A 22,260-nucleotide genomic window follows, 5' to 3' on the forward strand; every position below is an offset into this window, starting at 1 on the left:
AGTACTGGAGTACCTGACCACAGATGGCGCTGGTGAGTACACCCCCCTCTTGTATAGCGATCGCTGGCGTATCCCGTCCGTAGAATTCTGTCGGGCAACGGAGTTGACAGCTACATGATTATCGGGTAAGATTAATATTGAAAAATGAAAAATACGAATACAATACTGAGTCTGCCAAATGGTCCTGGAATGCTAGAAGACCAAAACAAGTGACCCTCTGTTCCCTCCAATATATGGAACAGCCAGTTTCTGGCCTAAAATGACTTCTGATCCTTGAACTGCAATTCATCCATTATCCAATACGTCAAGACTAAAACATGGGGTCAGGTGGAACCGAGCGAAGATCCATCCTTGTTGTGAGACAATATCTCACAAGGGGAGAAAGCTACCAGAGTCTCCCTGGAAACAACGTGCCAAGACTGACGTAGACCATACTGAAGGGCCCTCATTCTGAGACGATCCCCACGGGATTCAACTGGATCAGAGAAGCCAGACTTCTAAGAAGACACCTCCACAAGAAGGCAGGAGGCCTCTGATGATAAAAATTCTGCCAAAAGACTCAGAAGATTGTCCATCCGAGTCTTGGATGAAGAGGCCCTCAAAAATCCCAAAGTCGGTGGTCATCACGGATGGGATTAGGGAAGACTTGTTCACATGGATCTTTAATTCCTGCCAAATGTCCAGGACTATGTCCCTTGCTCGAAGGCAATCCTTAAGGGAGGACGCCTGGAGTAGCCAGTCATCAAGGTACTGAAGCATACGAATCCTTCACTGATCAACGCTAGAGCTGACTGAACTGCCACCATCCTGAAGCTGGATTTTGCCACAAAGGTGTTTAAAACCAAGAGGTCTATGATGGGTGCCAAGCACCTTAGACCTTTAGAACCACAAACATTCGGGAGTAGATACCCAGAGAAGGGGGAGCTAGCTCTCTTGCATCTTCCTCTACCAGAGCCAGCAACTCCTGCCCCCTGATGGAACTGGGGCCATAACTGTTGAAGCTGAGGGGACGAGCAGAAATAGGTAGTTTTGAAGCAGAAGGGATTTGGTATCCAGGTCCAAAAATCTCCACACCTCTCTCATGCCAAACTGACCTACGGCGAGAGAGAACTCCGTTCAGTCTATAAACGAGCCTCAAGGCTGAGCGATAGCCTTTGACCGCTGATACCGAGCAGAGTTTTTCCTCCCTGAGGTACAATAGAAACTCCGCTAATGTTGGATAATTGGTACTCTGGGGAGCAATACTCCGTCCACAACACCAGCCACAAAAGACAGTCCACTTTGTTTGATATATGGCATTAGAAGATTCCCAGAGTTATTCTGCTAGCCTCTTTGCAATCTATCTTAAAAAGCCTCTCTTTCTGAGGAGTTGCCAAATGACCTCCAGGCGTGAAGATGATGATGGAACCGCCTGACGGAAAATCTTCAAGTGTGGTTGTCTGAGTAGATAGGGATGTGGAGGAAGCTCCCTCAGTTCCTCTGTGAACAGATACAGAAGATCCGGTAAACCATTCTAAATGTTGCCACCAGGGTTATTAAGAGGTCTTGTGATGCCTTGACCCTGTTTAGAAGCCTTCTTACTAGAAAAAGAGGGGGAGCAAGTAGAGGTCCAGATCATCTAATCGCTGTTGGAAGGAATCCTGCCAGACTGCCTGTGGGTCCGGTACTGGGGAGCAGTACACTAGCAGCTTCCAGTTCAGGGATGTTGCAAACAGGTTGATTGTCAGTGAACTACACAAAGTCAAAACTTTGTTGCCTATTTGTTGTTTAAAAGATCATTCGGAGTCTGCCGAGTCCTCTTGCTCAGATTGCTCGCCAGCACATTCTTCTTGCCCGGGATGAAACATGCTGATACGGCTACCGAGTTGTGTTATATCCATCTGAGGATTTCTATAGCGAGATGGCACCGGTGCTGTGAAAAAGTACCTCCTTGCTTGTTTATGTGTGACACTACTGTGGTGTTGTCACTCATCAGCACCACAGAGTGACCTGTAAGGAGCTGATGGAATTACTTGAGGGCCAGGAAGGCTGGCCGTCTTTTGAAAAGGTTTATGTGGCACTGTCGCTCGGCATCGGACCAGAGACCGGATGCTGTAAGGTGCAACAGTTGAGCTCACTACCCTTCTTTTAATGCATCTGTGAAGAACAGTTCCAGAGGAGTAGAGTAGGTCTACTCCCCTGAGCAGATTGGTGTCTGACACCCACCAACTTCTGCTCAGACCCAACTGCCACCAATGTGTTAAAAGGGCCGAGGTGCGGGGACCAAAAATTCTTCAGCTGCCACTGTAGTGAGCGGATGCGTAAGCAACCGTTGGGGACCAGTTTCTCCAACAAGGTTAGGTGCCCCAAAGGCTTTTGCCACAGAACTGCTGGCAAGTCATCCTGCAATAGAAATGGGTGAGCTACCAATTTCATTCTCTCTACTCGTTCTTCGGACGGGAAGACTGCCTAGTTTGGTTATGATCTTCACTCTTAGATATACCATTTCTTATGAGGAATGCAAGGATGACTTCTCATAATTTACCACAATTACCAGACTCTGGCAACAGGCAAGAAGTTTGTCTCTATGGAGGAAAAGAGCCCACCAGTCCACCTCTCTAGGTAGTTGAGTGCACAAGAGCGTGCAAGACTTGTGACTCATTCGATCTACTGAGGTTAGTAGCGTGCTCCCCAACTAGCGCATCATAGAGACTCTTCTGCTCGTCCTGTCCTCCGAAGGGGAGAGGCGAGCAGCCTTCCTATATCCCGAGAGAGAGGAAGACGGGAGAGGAAGAAAGGGCAGCTGCTAAAAGCTTTCGCGCAAGCAGAGAAGCAGGTTCTACCTTATAAGAGGTAGAAAACAAAGGTGCAACTTCATGAGAACCTGGCCTTACATAGCAACGCACGCTATGTTGTGTCCCGTGGACACGACAAGGAGAAGGCATTGCGAGCAATTGACTAACTCCTTCGTCGTCCCGCTTCGATGAACTGGAGCAGGGCATGGATGAATCCCATGCCCTTCGGTGGCATCCTCAGAGGGAGACCACTCAGAAGGTCGCCTCTCCCGCGGATGGGAAGGGCTATCAACCCTTGTTGCCGCTGCTGGTGGAGGGTAACCCTCCCTCGGAAGGAAAAGTTGCCCAACACCTACAGTAGGACCTCCAGCGGCTCATTCTGCTTTCCCCCTGGCTGGGCAAACATAGACAGAAGATCCACATCCTGAAATATCCTTGGGACGTAGCCAAAATTAGTCCTAGGGTTCACAATAGAGGGATCCCCCTGACAATTAATCCTGAGGATTACTTGTCAACATCTGCTCACGCCCGTCCTCTAAAGTAGAACGAACACAGGCTGATATGTTTCTTTTTATAGTTTATATATGAACAATGTTGTCATTGTTCTTCAAATAAACTCAGGGACGAAGCTGAACGTTACCTCTCCCCATCCCCTTGAATGGGCGATGTTGTATGAGAGACCATGAAGTTCAATGACTCGCTTGGCCGAAGCCAAAACTAGCAGGAACACCGTCTTCCAAGTAAGGTGGCGATCGGTTGCCTGGCGTAATGGTTCATAGGGAGGTCTCTTAAGAGACCTGAGAACTCGAACCACGTTCCATGGGGGAGGTCTCACTTCTGACTGGGGGCAGGTAAGTTCATAACTCCGTATGAGTAGGGAAAGTTCTAGCGATGAAGAAATGTCCATTCCTTTCAGTCTGAAGACGAGGCTTAAGGCTGAGCGATAGCCTTTTACTGCCGAGACTGACAGGCACATTTCTTCACGCAAATACACAAGGAACTCTTCTATTGCTGGAATAGTGGCATCGAGTGGAGAGATACCCCTTCCACGACACCAACCACAGAAGACTTTCCACTTTGCCTGGTAGACTGCTGCTGATGACTTACGCAGGTATCCAGCCATCCTAGTTGCGAAAATCCTCTCTGAGAGAGTAGATGCTGGATAGTCTCCAAGTGTGAAGTCGTAGCAAAGCTATGGCTTTGTGGAATATGTTGGCATGTGGTTGTTTGAGTATATTGTGTCGTGGTGGGAGTTCTCTTGGGGGCTCCGTTAGGAGCTGCAGAAGGTCCGGAAACCATTCTGCGTGATGCCATAGCGGAGCTATGAGGGTCATTGAAGGATTGACGGATGTTCTGGTCTTGTTGAGTACCCTCCTCATCAGACAGAACGGGGGGAAAGGCGTAAACGTCGATGTTGTCCCACCGTTGTTGGAAAGCATCTTGCCAGAGAGCCTTGGGGTCTGGAACTGGGGAACAATATAGAGGGAGCCTGAAGTTCAGGGCCGTTGCGAAGAGGTCCACAGTCGGAGAACCCCACAAAGTCAGGACTTTGTTGGCTACTAGATGATCCAAAGACCACTCAGTACTCACTACTTGAGATGCTCTGCTCAGGTTGTCGGCTAGCACATTCCTTTTGCCCGGAATGAAGCGTGCCGATAGTGGTATCGAGTGGATTTCGGCCCATCTCAGTATCTCCACTGCTAGATGGGATAGCTGCTGCGAAAAAGTACCTCCTTGCTTGTTGATGTAAGTCACTACTGTGGTGTTGTCGCTCATCACCACCACTGAGTGGCCTGCCAGGAACTGTTGGAACTCTTGAAGGGCCAGAAATACAGCCTTCGTCTGTAGGAGATTTATGTGGAGGTACTTTTCTGAATCTGACCAGAGGCCTGAGGTCATGTGGTGCAGCACGTGGGCCCCCCACCCTTTCTTTGAAGCGTCTGAGAACAGCATCAAATCTGCGGGGAGGACGAGAAGGTCCACTCCCTTTCGTAGGTTCTCGTCTGTCACCCACCACTGGAGGTCTATCAGTTCCGCTGATCCCATGGGGGTCCGGATGTCCGGGGAATCACGAGTTTGATTCCACCGGGACTTGAGTTGCCACTGGAGGGATTTCATCCTGAGGCGACCATTAGGAACTAGACGGGCCAGCGATGAAAGGTGACCGAGGAGACGTAACCACGTTTGGGCTGGAAGTTCTTCTCGTCTGAGAAAGGGTCTTGCGACCTTTCTCAGCCTTGTTATCCTGTCGTCTGATGGGAAGGCTTTGTGGAGACTGGTGTCTATGATTATGCCTAAGTATACCAGTCTCTGTGTAGGAAGCAGTGAAGACTTCTCGAGATTTACCACGATCCCCAGATCCTGGCAAAGTCTCAGAAGTTTGTCTCGGTGTTGAAAAAGAAGGGCTGACACCGAAGGATTAACCAGTCGTCCAGATAACGGAGGAGACGGATGGCAATCCTGTGTACCCAAGATGACACTAAGGTAAACACTCTGGTGAAGACTTGTGGTGCTGTGGAAAGACCGAAGCACAGCACCTTGAACATGGCCCGCGGGAGAGCGCTGAGGATCTAGATGGCGCGTAGGGGCATGTTAGCGCGCAAGCGCATGAGGTTGCTGACCTTTGTAAGGGCTAACAAGATGGGTGGTGCGCCGAAGTGTTAGTGACTGATGAGCTGCTGGTGAGCGCTGTTCAGGGCGGGTGGGCACGGGGTGTGCAGGGCAAGAGTGATGGCGCGCAATTGCGCGCTTTGGTGGAGCTTTATTAGGCTCAAGGAGGACCAAATCTGAAACATGGTATTTTCATTTTAAAATAAGTTTTTAAATATACTTACCTGGTAGTTACATATACTGTATATAGCTTTATCCCGCCGATTCGTCGTGCGCACGGCAGAAATTCAAAATTTGTGGCAATCGCCGATAGATGGTCAGGTGATCATACCTGTGCGCCCTCTACCCAGGTACTTGGAACCCTTCCCATTTGTCCTTAGAAATTCCATGTCCCTGTTCTCAGAGAGGAGGAGGGAGGGACCTTTTATATATGTAACTACTGTACCAGGTAAGTATATTTAAAAACTTATTTCAAAATGAAAATACCATTTTTAAATATCTAACTTCCCTGGTAGTTACATATATATAGCTGATTGACACCATTGGAGGTGGGTTAGAGAACCGCAACACTGTTGGGAATTCGTATAATTATTAATCGCTACAAATTAGCTGTACCAATAATCTGGTTCCTACCTGATAAAGAAGCTGGCTTCATGGTTTTCCTGCCTCATTCGCCTGCATTCCTTGAGAGACCCAGCAATCCATCAAGGGGGCTGTAGAAAGTCTCTGTGGGGCTGTCACACGGTCCTCGACCTTAACATGACTAGACCACCCCCCTTGCTATACTGGCATAGCCATGGACAATGAGCTGACCACCTGACCCACTAACACACTCAATAAAACCTAACTTAGACTTGCACCCCAGACCATGGAAGGTTGCAACAACCTTCACAGACAACCTGTGAGATCAAGTTCAAGAAAAAGCAAGGATATAAAAAAGGTTATAGGTTAGAGGCACTAGTACCTTTTCCAACTACGGCGCCGGAGGCAACTTACGGACCCAGGGAACAACAATCCTCATATTGGATCTGTACCTCTTTTAGGTAACAATCTGCGAAGATTGACTTGCTTCGCCAGAATGTCGCTTCCAAAATCAATCTCATAGACTTGTTGTGTCTATAAGCCATCGAAGTTGCCACAGCTCTTACTTCGTGTGCTTTGACTTTGAGGATTGGAAAGCTTTTCTCGTCACAGTTCTGGTGAGCTTCCTTAATTAAATCCTTGATAAAGAACACCTGTGCATTCTTTGACAAGGGTATCGAAGGTTTCTTCACCGAGCACCAGAGGTTGTCTACCTGTCCTCTCATGTTTTTGGTCCTCTGCAGATAAAATTTTAGGGCCCTCACTGGACAAAGGCCTCTCTCCTTTTCCTGTCCTACTAAATGAGATAACCCTGGTATGGCTGAGAAGAATTCTCGTTCTTGGCGAGAAAACCTAGTTGCAGCGAGCAGAATGCATTCTCTCCATTGAAGCCTCCATTTTTGCTAAAGGCTTGCAATTCTCCTATCCTCTTGGCTGTTGCCAACGCAACCAGGAATAGGGTCTTCTTAGTGTGATCTTTCCACAAAGCCTTGTCGAGAGGTTCAAACCTGCTCGAGGTTAAAAACATCAGGACTACATCCAAATTCCAAGAGGGGGTTGGGTTGTCCTTCCTCTTAACTGTCTCAAAGGACCTTATGAGGTCCGAGAGATCCTTGTCTCCCGACACGTCAATATTTCTGTGACGGAAGACGGAAGCTAGCATGATGCGCTATCCCTTGATGGTTGATACTGCTAGTTTCTCTTGGTTTCTTAAATGTAACAGAAAATCTGCCAGTTGAGTTAGAGGTACTGGAAGAGGAAATGTTGTTAACTCTGCACCATTCCCTGAACACGTCCCTCTTTGACTAGTGCACCTTGATTGTGGACGTCGTCCTCGCTCTCGCGATTGCTCTTGCAGCTTCCCTCAAAAAGCCCTTCGCTCTTGCCAGTTTTTCGATAGTCGAAAGGCAGTTAGATTGAGAGTGAGGAGATTTTGATGGTATCTCTCTATATGTGGCTGTCTGAGTAGATCGTTCCGACAGGGTAACGATCTGGGGGTGTCTACTAGCCACTCCATCACTTCTGTGATCCAGGGTCTCATGGGCCAAAACGGAGCTACCAGGGTCATGCGGGCGTTGTTCGACTCCCTGAACTTCTTCATGACTCTGTCTAGGATCTCGAATGGGGGGATGGCGTACATGTCTAGTCCTTCCCACTCCATGAGGAAGGCATCCACTGCCACTGCTTCCTGGTCTGGGACTGGAGAGCAGTAAACAGGTAACCTCTTTGTTCTCTGCGTCGCAAAGAGGTCTATTGACAGTTCTCCCAAAAGATTCCAAAGCCTGCTGCACACCTCGTGATGTAGGGTCCATTCTGTCATGAGAACCTGTCTTCCTCTGCTGAGAAGATCCGCTTTGACATTCACCTCTCCCTCTATGAAGTGGGTTATCAGAGTTATATTGTTTGCTTTTGCCCACAGCAGGAGATCTTTTGCTGCCTCGTAAAGGGAATCCGAACGAGTGCCTCCCTGTTTCCTGATGTAGGCCAACGCTGTGGTGTTGTCTGCGTTGACCTGTACTAACTTGTTTTGGACCTCCTCCTGGAAGTGTATTAGCGCTAGATGAATGGCCACCAGTTCCTTCACATTTATGTGCCATTTCTTCTGATGGTCTTCCCATAGACCAGAGATCTCGCCCTTCCCCAGTGTTGCACCCCACCCTATGTCTGATGCGTCTGAATACAACACTAGGTCGGGGTTCTTCTGTTGAAGTTCAAAGCCTTCTTGTAGCTTGTTGGGGTCGTCCCACCAACTCAACTGATTCCTGATTCCCAGAGGGATCGGAATCCACGTCTCTAGGTCTTGGTCTCTTGTCCAATATCTTGACAGATGGAACTGAAGTGGACGTAGATGTAGTCTTCCCAGGGAGACGAATTGCTCGATCGAGGAGAGGGTCCCCAGCAGACTCATCCATTCCCTCGCCGAGCAGGTCCATCTCCCTAGGAAGAGCTTCACCTTTTTTAACCATTCTAGAATGCGTTTCGGGGCTGGAAAAGCCCAAAAAACCACTGACTGAATCCTCATCCCCAGGTAGATGATGTCTAGTGAAGGCGTCAGCTGTGATTCAGCAAGATTTACTACCAGTTCCAGGTGTTGCCTCATAGTCATTGTCACTTGTAGATCCTTCAGACACTTTTCTTGTGACCTGGCTCTGATTAGCCAGTTGTCCAGGTACATCGATATTCGTACCCCTTCCAGATGTAACCAGAGAGCCACGTTCGATACCACTCGTGTGAAAATGTAAGGGGCCGTGCTTAGTCCAAAACAAAGTGCTCTGAACTGATAAGTAGTTGCGTGATGTACAAACCTCAGATATTTCCTGTAGTTCGGGTGAATTAGGACGTGAAAATACGCGTCCTGCAGGTCTATCAACACCATCCAGTCTCCTTGTCTGGTGCCTGCTAGGACTGACGCAGATGTCTCCATAGCAAACTTAACTTTGCTCACGTACTTGTTCAGTGAACTTACGTCCAGAACGGGTCTCCAACCCCGGAGTTCTTGGGTACCAGAAATAGTCTGTTGTAAAATCCCTCTGAGGAGGGGTCCTCTACCACTTCTATTGCTGCTTTTGACAGCATCTGGTTTACCTGCTCTTGCAGAGCTGCTGCTTTGCTCCCCGAGTATGTAGCTGTCAACTCTAACGACTCTGGCGAAAGAGGAGGCTTCCTTAGGAAGGGGATTTTGTATCATTCCTTCAGTACTTCGACTGTCCAATCATCCGCTCCCCTTTGGCTCCACTCTTGCCAGTAGTGGGATAACCTGGCTCCCTCTTGTGTCTGGAGGTTGTTGAGTTCACTTTTGGGGTTTCGGTTGCTGTTTGGGGTTTTTACGAGGTTGTCCTCCAGCAGCCATTCTCTGGCTTCCTCTCGAAAGGGCTGACGCGTGGGAGGAGCTTCCCTCTCCTTCCTGGGTAAAATGTTTGCTGGAAGAACTTTCCTCGCAGTCCTTGTAATCAGATCTTTCGTTGCTTGTTGCACAATAGCTGCCGATAAGTCCTTCCCTAGCTCTGAAAGGAAGAGCTGTTTGGTCAAGGGAGCATACAAGAGCTCTGTTCTCTGAGCGAGAGTCACTCCTGACAACAGGGAAGAACACAGCATAGCTCTTTTCTTAATAATACCTGTTGTGAAAAAGGCTGTGAGTTCGACCGTCCCGTCCCTCACAGCTTTATCGAGACAGGCAATAAGGTGCATTTGCGTCTCGTTCTTCTCGTATGTAACATCTGCGAGGGCTCCGAGAGTCCAGTCCATCAAGCTGAAGACTTCAATTGTCCTGAAAAGGCCTTTCAGCAAGTGGTCTACTGTATTTCCGATGTGGACCACATAACTTTAGCCTTAGTCATGGCTGTTCTACGCTAGGCGTCTACGAGTCTGGAGAAGACCCCTTAGGAGGAGGAAGGAACTCCCAAGCCGAGAGCCTCCCCAGTCTCGTACGACACGCTAGCTCTAGAAGCCAATCTCGTTGGAGGGGGGAAGAGGAAAAGGTTGTCCTTCCCTGTTCCTTTTTCTTCAAAATCCAGTCGTTCGACGTCGAAAAAGCCCTCTTCACCGATCTGGCTAAAACTGTCTTCTTGAAGGAGGAAGACTTCTGGGGTCTACCCTTCAAAAACTGCGAGGCGGGTTCCGAGGAACAGCCTGCTGAAAATCATTCGGATATAAGTCCGCCAAAACCGCAAGTAATCTTTTCAGATCCACCTCATGAAGGGTTTCTTGCGTCTCCTCCTCTGAGATCTCTTCCAAAGGATTGGTGATTTCCGATGTCGAACGAGTGGGGAATCACGCGCATCGTCCTACTTGCGTGCGTCATGCATGCGTCCAGCATGCTGCGAGGGAGCGTCACGATCCTGTCACCTCCCGTCACACGTCAGCTTGCTGCGAGGGAGCGTCTATGAGCGCTGCAACTTACAGCGAATCCGTGTCTTGCTGGCTGTTAGCGTCTCGCTGTCCTAACTCCGGTCTTATCCTCTTCCTGGGTCTGTTGACGTCCTTAGATTCCTTCTTGCGTGCTTCCTCTCTTAGTCCTTGCGACTTGTAAATGTTCAATGGACTGCTGAAGCTCTGACAAGAACGCTGCTTGCGGTGCCTCTTGCTGCTGGAGAACAACTGGAGATGGCACTGCACGTACGTCTACAGCTTCGGAGACTCTAGCTGGGGTCTTCTGGCGAGAGGTGGTGACGCCCTTTGCAACACCTCCCATTCCGGGGGAGGGGGAGAAGCGTAAACTGACGTAATGTGCACGTCTTCTTCCTTCGAAGAGCTATGCGTCCTACACCTCTGTTTAGGCGCGGACGTGTCGTCCTCCTCCGACAGGAATCTCTCCGGATAGCTCCAATTGCTACAAGAGGATTGCTGGAACGTAATGGGGGACCTGTGTCTCTTGAGAGGTCTCAATTCTTAAGGTTGTCGCCAACCGCGTCTGGGTCTTGCGTCTTCCGAGGATGACGAACACTTCCTTATCTCGCCTTTCTTGCGGCAAGGGGGAGCGTCCTGTGATGCGTCAACAGGATCGCTCGAGGGGACATCCGCTTGCTGTTCAACATCTCTCACCTCCCTTAGCCTGTCGATGTTCGTTCTCCCAGGGGTTGGGGAGCATGGAAGAGGTCTAGGGCTAGGAGCATGACAGACATGAAAGGACGCACCCTCCACTGCACTAGCACTGTCCCCGAACTTGCACTTCAAACCACGCACTGCCCCCCACATCACTTCCTTATCTGAAGTAAGGGATTGCACTTTAACACCAAAAGCAGAAATAGCAGCCATAATATCCTTCATAGTAGGCTCACTTACCTCCGACTCTGCAAGAGGGTCTGGTACTACTATCTTAGGGCTAAGATCAGGAATATTAAAATTAGCAAGTTAGAAAGGACTTGACTATCAGAAGACCTAGTTGACAGAACACTCGAAGATCTAGCTCTCCTAATTTTGTCCTTTTCCAATCACCTCACATAGCGATCATACTCTCTCCACTCTCTCTCCGACAAACTTTCACACTCATTACATCTGCTATCAAATGTACACACATGCCCTCTGCATTTCTTACATACTGTGTGGGGATCAAGAGCAGCTTTTGGAAGCCGAGTCTTGCACCTCTTCACACATATTCTAACAACAGTCAGCCATCTTGAAAATCCAGAAAACAAGTTAAAATAAACTGTCCAAGTCGGATACCAACAAAATCTATCTTATCCGTGTGAAAAAGAAACCAAGGAAAATCCAATATCAGCGAAAGCCATCAACCAAAAAAAAAAACCAAGCAATGGGTACTTCACAAATTTGTAGTTAAAGCAAACCCAAACAAAGTAGAGCGAATTTCCAACGTGTTGCTAGAACGACGGCAGGAAATTTCTGAGGACAAATGGGAATGGTTCCAAGTACCTGGGTAGAGGGCGCACAGGTAGGCTACGATCACCTGACCATCTACAGTATCGGCGATTGCAACGAATTTTGAATTTCTGCCGTGCGCGCGACGAATCGGCGGGAAAAAGCTATATATATGTAACTACCAGGGAAGTTAGATATTTAAAAACGGAAGTTAGTGACAAGGCCTCCCCCGGGGGGAGAGGTGGTGCTGCTTCGCTATGGGAAGCAGCCTCATCTCTCGAGACCCGGGGTTGGTCAGAAATAAATTGGTCTACGCTACTACTGACGGTCTCTCGAAAGAGACCGACCGAGTAGTAGCTTTGGAGAAGGTTTGGGCGACGGAAGAAGAGACCTTGGGTTTTTCTCCCTTCGAAGCAACCTTCAAAGGAGAAATATCCCGCTTGGACTTCTTCCGCCGTCGCGAAAACCTCTCCCACTGGGAGGAAGACCACACCCTACACTCACTAAACTTGTTGACGCTATCACACCGTTGACCTCTGCAAGAAGGACAAAGGGCGTGAGGATCAGTCTCGACCGCCGACATGAATGTTCCACAGGGGCGGTCGGAGAGTCTAGGGCAGGTGCGCATGGTCGCAGAAGTCAACTTCACACACAGTCTAAGAAAAAAGAAAAAGCAAAAAGCATTAATGGCTGCCAATTGTCGGCGAGGATGAAGAACAGCAACATCCGTTCACCATCCGAGCCGAAAGCAAAGTGAGCTCAATCACATGTGTGTGAGAGGGAGCGGTAGCAAGCTACCCTCCCTACCCCCGCTAACTAGTGGTGTGGGTAGTTAACTCTCGTTAAAAATTAATGGCTCATCATTTCAGCTACGCCGAAAGTAATACCCCTATTAAATAGCGTGGTTTGTATTGCACTTACGGAATAATGTATTTTTGTTTGTTGAGGAACTTCTATGACTTTCTGACAGTTACCAAAATCAAAACTACTGTATTCATAAAACTTACAAACACACTAGTAACACTGATTATTCCCTACGAAAGGGAAATGGCCATATACTGTATCTGGCATGCTCCCAACACCAAAACCCTCACCAACCAAGATATAAGGAAGAACTGTTTTAAAACTCCTTAGAAGTGAGGGTATGTGATTGCTAAATAAAAAAAAAGGTTACTTAGCATTAAAAGAAAAAAAGGTAATGGAGAAAGGTTGGCCAGTCCTGTGACTGCCTGCACTAGGCCCAGGAACAATGGTGCGTCCCTCGAGAACAGGGCTGTTCCTGAAGGGGCATCCCGAGAGAGCTTCCTGGACTTAGATGTGGCGTCAAAGGCTGGTAGGGCGTGGGAGGATATTATCCACTGCTCTTGGAAAGTGATTGTAAATGGCGACCAATTTTGATGTTAAAAATTGGGAAATTAATGTTTGAAGGTATAGAATTGGGAATTTTTTACTTGCCATTAGTGTTTTACTTTATTATAGCACAACAAATCTAATAGTAAGGATTTTCCATCATGAGGCTCGATACTACACTGTACTCTAGAAGTTTTATTCAAGCTATGACAAAGTTGTGGAATGATCTTCCTAATCGGGTTGTTGAATCGATAGAACTTGAAAAAGTTCAAACTTACTGCAACTGTTTCTATGTTGAACAGTCAGACATGAGTCTCTTTTTTTATTTATATATGAAATATGTTTTAATGTTGTTACTGCTCTTAAAATATTTTGTTTAATAGTTTATTACTTTTCATATGGTTTATTTCCTTTCCTCACTTGGCTATTTTCCCTGTTGGAGCCCTTGGGCTTATAGCATCCTGCTTTTCCCATAGTAATAATTATAACAATAATAATAATAAATTATTTTTACAAAATAAATTGAATATAGCCGTACTAAAACATGAGTTTATAACCTATACTGGATTCAGCAGTTAAGGATAAATTAGATATCTCCTTTCATATAATTCCCTTTTTACTCTTTTTGTAGTCTCCAATCAGAACGGTTTTTACTGTTATTATTATCACTATAGTTACTAGCTAAGGTGGAATCCTAGTGGGAAAAACAGGATGCTATAAGCCCAAGAGCTCCAACAGATAAAAATAGTCGAGTGAGGAGAGAAAATAAGGAAATAAATAAACAACAAGAGAAGTAATGAACAATCAAAATAAAATATTTTAAGAACAGTAATTACATTAAAATAAATAATTCATATATAAACAATAAAAAACTAAAAAACAAAAGGAAGTCAAATAAGTTCCTCCAGCAAGCATAAAATACGGACACCAACCAACCTAAACTTCGCATCCTAACCTAACCTACAAGCCGCGTCCTTACCATTTACTTAACGAGGGGGTGGGGGGGAGCTAATGCCTCTTGTGACCCCCCCTACACTGCCGTATTCTAAGTCAGCATCATCATACATATAGGAGGCCGCTATCATACACATCCAAGGTAGAATAATGTGTCTTTCTTATTTTCTTCCTTAGGAATATTGTAAATAATTACCAAAAATAGAGAGTTTAAAGCAGCATATTCAAGTCCGTCCCAATCTCCTAACTAATACTGGGAGCCTTTGTATATTAAAGGACCAGACCTTTCCTGTACTGTAAAGCCTTTTACCTAATTAAGTGAACTTACCTATAAGACTCTTTAGCTATAGTAAGCAATTCTTCTAGCAGGGCCCTCCAAAATCAAACCATTCTTCTCTAGTCCTGGGTAGTGCCATAGCCTCTGTACCATGGTCTTTCACTGTCTTGGGGTAGAGATCTCTTGCTTGAGGGTACACTCAGACAGACCATTCTATCTTCTTTCTCTTCCTTTTCTTTTATATAGTTTATATAGGTTGAGTCCCTTGTTAGGCTGGAGGAACGTAGAGAATAGAGGTCCCCTTTTTGTTTTTGTTTCATTTGTTGATGTCGGCTACCCCCCAAAATTGGGGGAAGTGCCTTGGTATATGTATGTATGTATGTATAGGAAATATTTATTTTAATGCTGTTGATGTTCTTAAAATATTTTATTTTAATTGTTAATTAATTTCCTTGTAGTTTTCTGATTTCCTTTCCTCACTGGCCTATTTTCCCTGTTGGAGCCCTAATGCTTAAAGCATTCTGCTTTACCCACTAGGGTTGTAGCTTAGCAAGTAATAATAATAATAATAATGATAATGATAATAATAATAATAATAATAATAATAATGATATACAGTATTGGTCCACAGGGTAATTATAACAATTTATATAAAAAATCTTTCCGACAAGTTCATAACCATGGATTTTTTACTCTATATAAAATTGATATAAGATTGAAAATTAAGTTTTATAACCTGAATATCGTATAGTATGACTTTACCCAATATACAGAGCCTTTGTATATTAGCGGCCAGTTTCTCCCGCGTGCATTAAAAAGGGATACCAATTAACGTAAATTTCCTCCCTCCTAACCTAACCTACAAGCCGTGTCCTTACCTAACGGGGGTGTGTGTGTGTGGCTAACAACCCCATTACACTGCCATATTCTTAATCATATATACAGGTGGCTGCTATCATACATACACCGCCAATATACTTAAACTAATTAAAATTAAGTTCCTATAAGCCAAAAACGGAGCCTTTGTATATTAGCGGCCAGTTTCTCCTGCGTTGATTAAAATTGGACATCAACTGACCTAAATTTTCCCCCCTAACCTAACCTACAAGCCGTGTCCTTACCTACTTACCTAACGGGGGGCTAACGGCCCCCTGTGACCTATTTAGACTGCCATATTCTCAAAAAGCCGTCATCATACATACACCCGGCTGCTATCATAAGTACACCCCGGCCGCTATCATACGCACGCCCCGGCCGCTATCATACATACACCCCGACCACTATCATAAGTACATCCCGGCTGCTATCATACATGCATCCCGCCTGCTATCATACGTACACCCCGGCTGCTATCATACGTACACCCCGGCTGCTATCATACGTACACCCCGGATGTTATCATACGTACACCCGGGCCGCTATCATACGTACATCCCGGCCACTATCATACGTACACCCCAGCTGCTATCATACGTACACCCCGGCTGCTATCATACATACACCCCACCTGCTATCATACGTACACCCCGGCTGCTATCATACACACATCCCGCCTGCTATCATACGTACACCCCGGCCGCTATCATACATACACCTCGGCCGCTATCATAAGTACACCACGGCTGCTATCATACGTACACCCCTGCCACTATCATACGTACACCCTGGCTGCTATCGTACGTACATTCCGCCTGCTATCATACGTACACCCCGGCCGCTATCATACGTACACCCCGGCCGCTATCATACGTACACCCCGGCTGTTATCATAGGTACACCCCAGCCGCTATCATACGCACACCCCAGCTGCTATCATACGTACACCCAGGCTGCAATCATGCATACATCCCACCTGCTATCACACGTACACCCCGGCCGCTATCATACCTACACCCCACCTGCTATCATATGTACACCCCGGCCGCTATCATACACACACCCCCAATATACTTAAACTAAATTCCAGTATACCAAAAACTTAAAATCCAAAATTCTATTCCAGTAAATTATTATAACATCTAAAAGTTTTTCTAGTTTAACCCAAAATAAGCTATTAGGCTAGGGTTCGTCAGTTAATAAATGAACCAAATTAACTATCATTCAACATAATTAACTTGGCTGAACAGCTTAAATAACACAAAAATTATTTTTTTTTCATGAAATTTACAATAAATTACTAAAAATATTGATCAATTAATATAAAAACTACGATGTCTTCACTGCTCGGACTATTGCTCATCATATGGCAATACTGTATAACACTACACAATATTATACATTTTATCAAAAGCCTACGATAACGTTTGTTCAAAAATAACTATAATTATACAAAAATGTATAACAGACTAGACTATAATAGATAAAATACAGAATATAATCTCACAGGTATTGTGCACCACTTCACTTATTTTGAAATTAAAAATCTCGTGTTAGCATCGGCCTCTTAAATACAGAAGTCTTACCTATGTAACGCCTCCTCATATTTTATGTTTTCATATTCCTTTCCTGTTTCTTTTATTAAATTAAAATCTTTAAAGTTATCATTAGCATTATTTTTATTTGTTATGATACAAAACTAGTTTAAAAAGCAGGATGCTATAAACCCAGGGGCTCCAACAGGGAAAATAAACCAATGAGGAAAGGAAACAAGGAAAAATAATATATTTTAAGAACAGTAACAATATCTCCTCTATAAACTATAAAAAAAACTTAATAAATCAAGAGGAAGAGAAATAATATAAATAGAGTATCCGAGTGTACCCTCAAGCAAGGGAACTCTAACCCAAGACAGTGGAAGACCATGGTGCAAAGGCTATGGCACTACCCACGACTAGAGAACAGTGGTTTGATTTTGGAGTGTCCTTTTCCTAGAAGAGCTGCTTGCCATAGCTAAAGAGTCTCTTGTACCCATACCAAAAGGAAATTAGCCACTAAACAATTACAATACAATAAGCCCTTGGGTGAAGACGAATCATTTGGTAATCTCAGTGTTGTCTGGTGTATGAGGACAGAGGAAAATATGTAAAGAATAGGCCAGACTATTTAGCGTGCGTGTCTGTAGGCATAATTAAAATGAGCCGTAACTAGACTCCATAACTCTCTAGCGGTAGTATCTCAATTCCTTTATCTTATTTCTATACTTGGAAAATCATACATAGCCATACATATACATAACACCATTTTGTAGTAGCAGAGCATTTATGTATATTTTATGCAAAAATTTTACCTACATCTGTATGATATCTTAAATCTAAAGATTAATTTCACAATGACAGTTATTATCTGAGGTACAGTCAGTTCTATATTAAGTAATTAAAGATTTTATATAAAGCTTGCAAATCTCTTTGCATATAAATACACCAAGTTTGTACAATCAATGCCCTATATTTAAGTTGTCATCAAAGCTTTCTTTAATAAAACTTGACTCTATGATGTTTCTTTCCACTGAGTTATTTGAATGGACCAATTTCTTTGCACTTGACCAATTAATATGTGGTTTTAATCTCTAACATGGAAAAACTTTGCATTATTTTCTTGAACATATCTAAAAATTTTCTTATGTTGTTCAGTTCTCTTTTCGAGAGCTTTACCCGTTTGACTAATATAGAATTTATCACACGAAGTACATGGGTAAGTTACTGTCAGGAGAATTTTCTATTAGGGCTATTTTTATTGCATTGCTACTCTTAAGTGCTACATTGGCCTTGAGATTTATTATCAATTGGAGAAATTCTTTAAAAGAATGACCTTAAGGGAATACACGTAGGTTTTGCATATTATAGTTTCCCCTGTTATCATTACTGAAGAAAGTCCCTTTTTTTTTTTTTTTTTTTCTTTTTTTTTTTTTTTTTTGCTTTTCTCAGGGCATCATCTGATACACTTTCAGGGTAATCCAGTTTCTTACCTATAGTCCTTATCTCATTAATTTTGTCTCCAGATGAATAAAATTGATGCAATAAGTGTATTGAGACAGCATCAGAAACGTTAAAATCACCTCCAGATGAATAGAATTAATGCAAAAACTCTATTAAGACAATATACTTGCACTGCAATATAGTCATTCTTTTAAAGAAATTCCCAAATTTCTAAACAAATTTCAATATATTGTTGCATTTAAAAGTAACAATACTATAAAAACAGCTCTAATAAAATCTCCTGACAGTACCAAGGGATGGTTATAACGTATTCCATGTAATCCATGTGAAAAATTCTATACCGGTCAAACTTAGCCCTCGAAAAGAGATCTGGATAAAATAAGAAAAGTATCAGATATGTTCAAGACAATGATGCAATTTCTGAGAAGGCGTCGTTAAGAGATTGCAGCGAGGAACTGAGTCTCCGGGTGCTGAATTATTATTATTACTTGCTAAGCTACAACCCTAGTTGGAAAAGCAGGATGCTATAAGCCCGGGGGTCCCAACAGGGAAAATAGCCCAGTTAAGAAAGGAAACACGGAAAAATAAAATGTTTTAAGAAGAGTAACAACATCAAAATAAATATTTCCTATATAAACATTAAAAAATTTAACAAAACAAGAGGAAGAGAAATTAGATAGAATAGTGTGCCCGAGTGTAACCTCAAGCAAGAGAACTCTAACCCAAGACAGTGGAAGACCATGGTACAGAGGCTATGGCACTACCCAAAACTAGAGAACAATGGTTTGATTTTGGAGTGTCCTTCTCCTAGAAGAACTGCTTACCATAGCTAAAGAGTCTCTTCTACCCCTACCAAGAAGAAAAAAAGCCACTGAACAATTACAGTTCAGTAAATAACCCCTTGACAGAAGAATTGTTTGGTAATCTCAGTGTTGTCAGGTGTATGAAGACAGAGGAGAATATGTAAAGAATAGGCCACACTATTCGGTGTATGTGTAGGCAAAGGGGGAACCGTAACAAGAGAGAAGGATCCAATGCAGTACTGTCTGGCTAGTCAAAGGACCCCATAACTCTATAGTGGTAGTATCTCAAAGGGTGGTTGGTGCCCTGGCCAACCTAGTTTTCATGATAAAGGATAGAAGTGTCAGTGTGACAGCATGGACAGATGAGTCAGGTTTCGTGGTAGACATTGTAGGAGGATAGGGCCAATGAACCGCTGAGCTGGTGAACAAGGTACTTTGGATTTCATCATTGTCTCTTACCTTGAAGATTTATGAATCAATTGCAAGCTCCTAAATAACACACACACACACACACACACACACACACACACACACACACACACACACATATATATATATATATATATATATATATATATATATATATATATATATATATATATATATATATATATATATATATATATATATAGCAACTAACACAGGTATTTGTATGCCCCCAAATGGTCATATAAGGAAGAAAATTGCTTGAAAACCATTACAGTAAGATAGATATCTAATTATTATTATTATTATTATTATTATTATTATTATTATTATTATTATTATTATTATTATTATTATTATTATTATTATTATTATTATTATTATTATTATTATTATTATTATTATTATTATTATTAGCTAAGCTACAACCTTAACTGAAAACACCAGATGCTATAAGCTCAAGGGCTCCAACAGGGAAAAATAGCCCAGTGAGGAAAAGAAATAAGGAAATATGTAAACGATATGAAAAATAATGAACAATTAAAATAAGATATTTAAAAAAACAGCAACATCAAAACAGATAATTCATATATAAACTGTAAAAAGACTTATGTCAGCCTGTTCAACATAAAACATTGGTGACAAGTTTGAACTTTTGAAGTTCCACTGATTATAGATTGAATTGCTCAACGTAACTTTGTGAACGTATGGCGTGTCTAGTTATGATTAGTTATAGTATACATTAGTTTATGCCTAAATAATTGAAGAAAACGAAATATTTTAAAATATAGAAAACGTAAATATGATAAACTAAACTATATTTGCTAGCTCCATAAAATATTTTCTTATTCATTTCCATATTATATTACATAAGTATGTCGAAGGTTTTTAGCCATTAATTATTGTAAAAATATAATAATTTTAGGTATATGAAGCGACATTGAATGGTTTGGTAAAAGTGAATAAAGCTAAACAGAGCTAGAACATATTATGAGCAGAAATTCGTGGAAAAAGGTAACAATTTTTATGTTATTAATTTGACTATGAAGGAGCCTTGGAGAGATGCTTAGGTTACGAAAAGAGCATCTAGTGATATTAAATTTATAAGAAAATAGTTTCTTTTACGATTTACCTTCCAACTTAAAAATACAATATAAATAATCCTAAAATCATTCCATGAGTCGTATAACAACAGCAACAACAGCAGCAGCAACAACAACAGCAACAACAACAACAATAAATGCAGCTGTTTCTAACCCACTGCAAGAAAAAGGCTCAGACATGTTCTTAGTCATGTCTGGGGTATGGCCATTTTCATTACCACGCTGACCACTGCGGATTGGTGATGGCGAGAGACTTAGTCTGATAGCTCACAGAAAACCAGCCTAGTGGGGGTGGCCCTGACTAGTACAGCTTTGATGATCTTGGCAATACACAAACCCTTTCACCACGTTAAGGTATCCCCACTCACACAGAGTAAAAAAAATAACGTGAAAATTGTAGAATATTAAATTTGACTGAGTTAATAAAAATGCTTTACGGTTTAAGAAAACTTTGTTGTGAGAAATAATAATCTTTACTTGAAATTACTGAGCTTAAATTTACACAAGTCCTCAATGTTTTTAGCAAATTAAAATATCTCAATATTTTAGTAACACTGCACTCTTCAATAATTTCTTCCTGAGACTTAAATTGATAGTTTTTTAATCGTTCTGTAATATTCTTTTATAAATTATTGGAAGAATTTAATGAAAAAAATATAAATAGAAATACAACAACACACACAGAGATAAAATACCATTCACTGTTATATCACATCCACTTGTGTTTATGAAATTCACGATTTAATGCGTGGATGTAGCATGATAAAGTAAAAGATATGAGATTGGAAGTAATATGGTAAGCAAGCATTACTAGTCCTCTGGTGTTCTACTAATAAGAGCAGCATCGCCAGCATATTCTTAGGTCTGTTAATTTCCTTTTACCAATCGGTTTAAATTACTGTCAGATCTTTGCTCAGACAGTCTCTATAACGTTTACACCGTTCCTAGGAGGCTGAAATTGCTGCCAGATCTCTGTGGCCTAGTGTGAGGTAAAGATAAAAGGGAAGGTTGAGGCGAGGTTTGGTGAAGTGACTGGTAGAGTGTCTGGGATTGAAAGGGAAGAGCAATCGTCTAAAATTACTGTTAGATCTTTCCTCAGACAGTCTCTATAACGTTTACAACGTTCCCAGAAGGCTGAAATTACTGCCAGATCTTTGTGGCTTAGTGTGAGGTAAAGATAAAAGGGAAGGTTGAAGCAATGTTTGATGAAGTGACTGGTAGAGTGTCTGGGATTGAAAGGGAAGAGCAATCGTCTAAAATTACTGTTAGATCTTTCCTCAGACAGTCTCTATAACGTTTACAACGGTCCTAGAAGGCTGAAATTACTGCCAGATCTCTGTGGCCAAGTGTGAGGTAAAGATAAAAGGGAAGGTTGAAGCAATGTTTGATGAAGTGACTGGTAGAGTGTCTGGGATTGAAAGGGAAGAGCAATCGTCTAAAATTACTGTTAGATCTTTCCTCAGACAGTCTCTATAACGTTTACAACGTTCCCAGAAGGCTGAAATTACTGCCAGATCTTTGTGGCTTAGTGTGAGGTAAAGATAAAAGGGAAGGCTGAAGCAATGTTTGATGAAGTGACTGGTAGAGTGTCTGGGATTGAAAGGGAAGAGCAATCGTCTAAAATTACTGTTAGATCTTTCCTCAGACAGTCTCTATAACGTTTACAACGTTCCCAGAAGGCTGAAATTACTG

The 22,260-nt window shown here is 43.1% G+C and overlaps 1 long non-coding RNA gene across 1 annotated transcript in view; it reads right to left on the reverse strand.

The window, feature by feature from the left end:
• Positions 1-16,790, reverse strand: part of LOC137644977 (uncharacterized) — a 35,414-nt gene extending 18,624 nt beyond the window's left edge. The window contains exon 1 of the long non-coding RNA XR_011045247.1: positions 16,745-16,790. This is a non-coding gene — a long non-coding RNA (uncharacterized lncRNA). The remainder of the gene's footprint in view (positions 1-16,744) is intronic.
• Between the last annotated feature and the right edge of the window lie 5,470 nt (positions 16,791-22,260).

This window comes from Palaemon carinicauda, chromosome 1 (genome assembly GCF_036898095.1).
Source record: "Palaemon carinicauda isolate YSFRI2023 chromosome 1, ASM3689809v2, whole genome shotgun sequence".
NCBI classification, from domain to species: domain Eukaryota; kingdom Metazoa; phylum Arthropoda; class Malacostraca; order Decapoda; family Palaemonidae; genus Palaemon; species Palaemon carinicauda.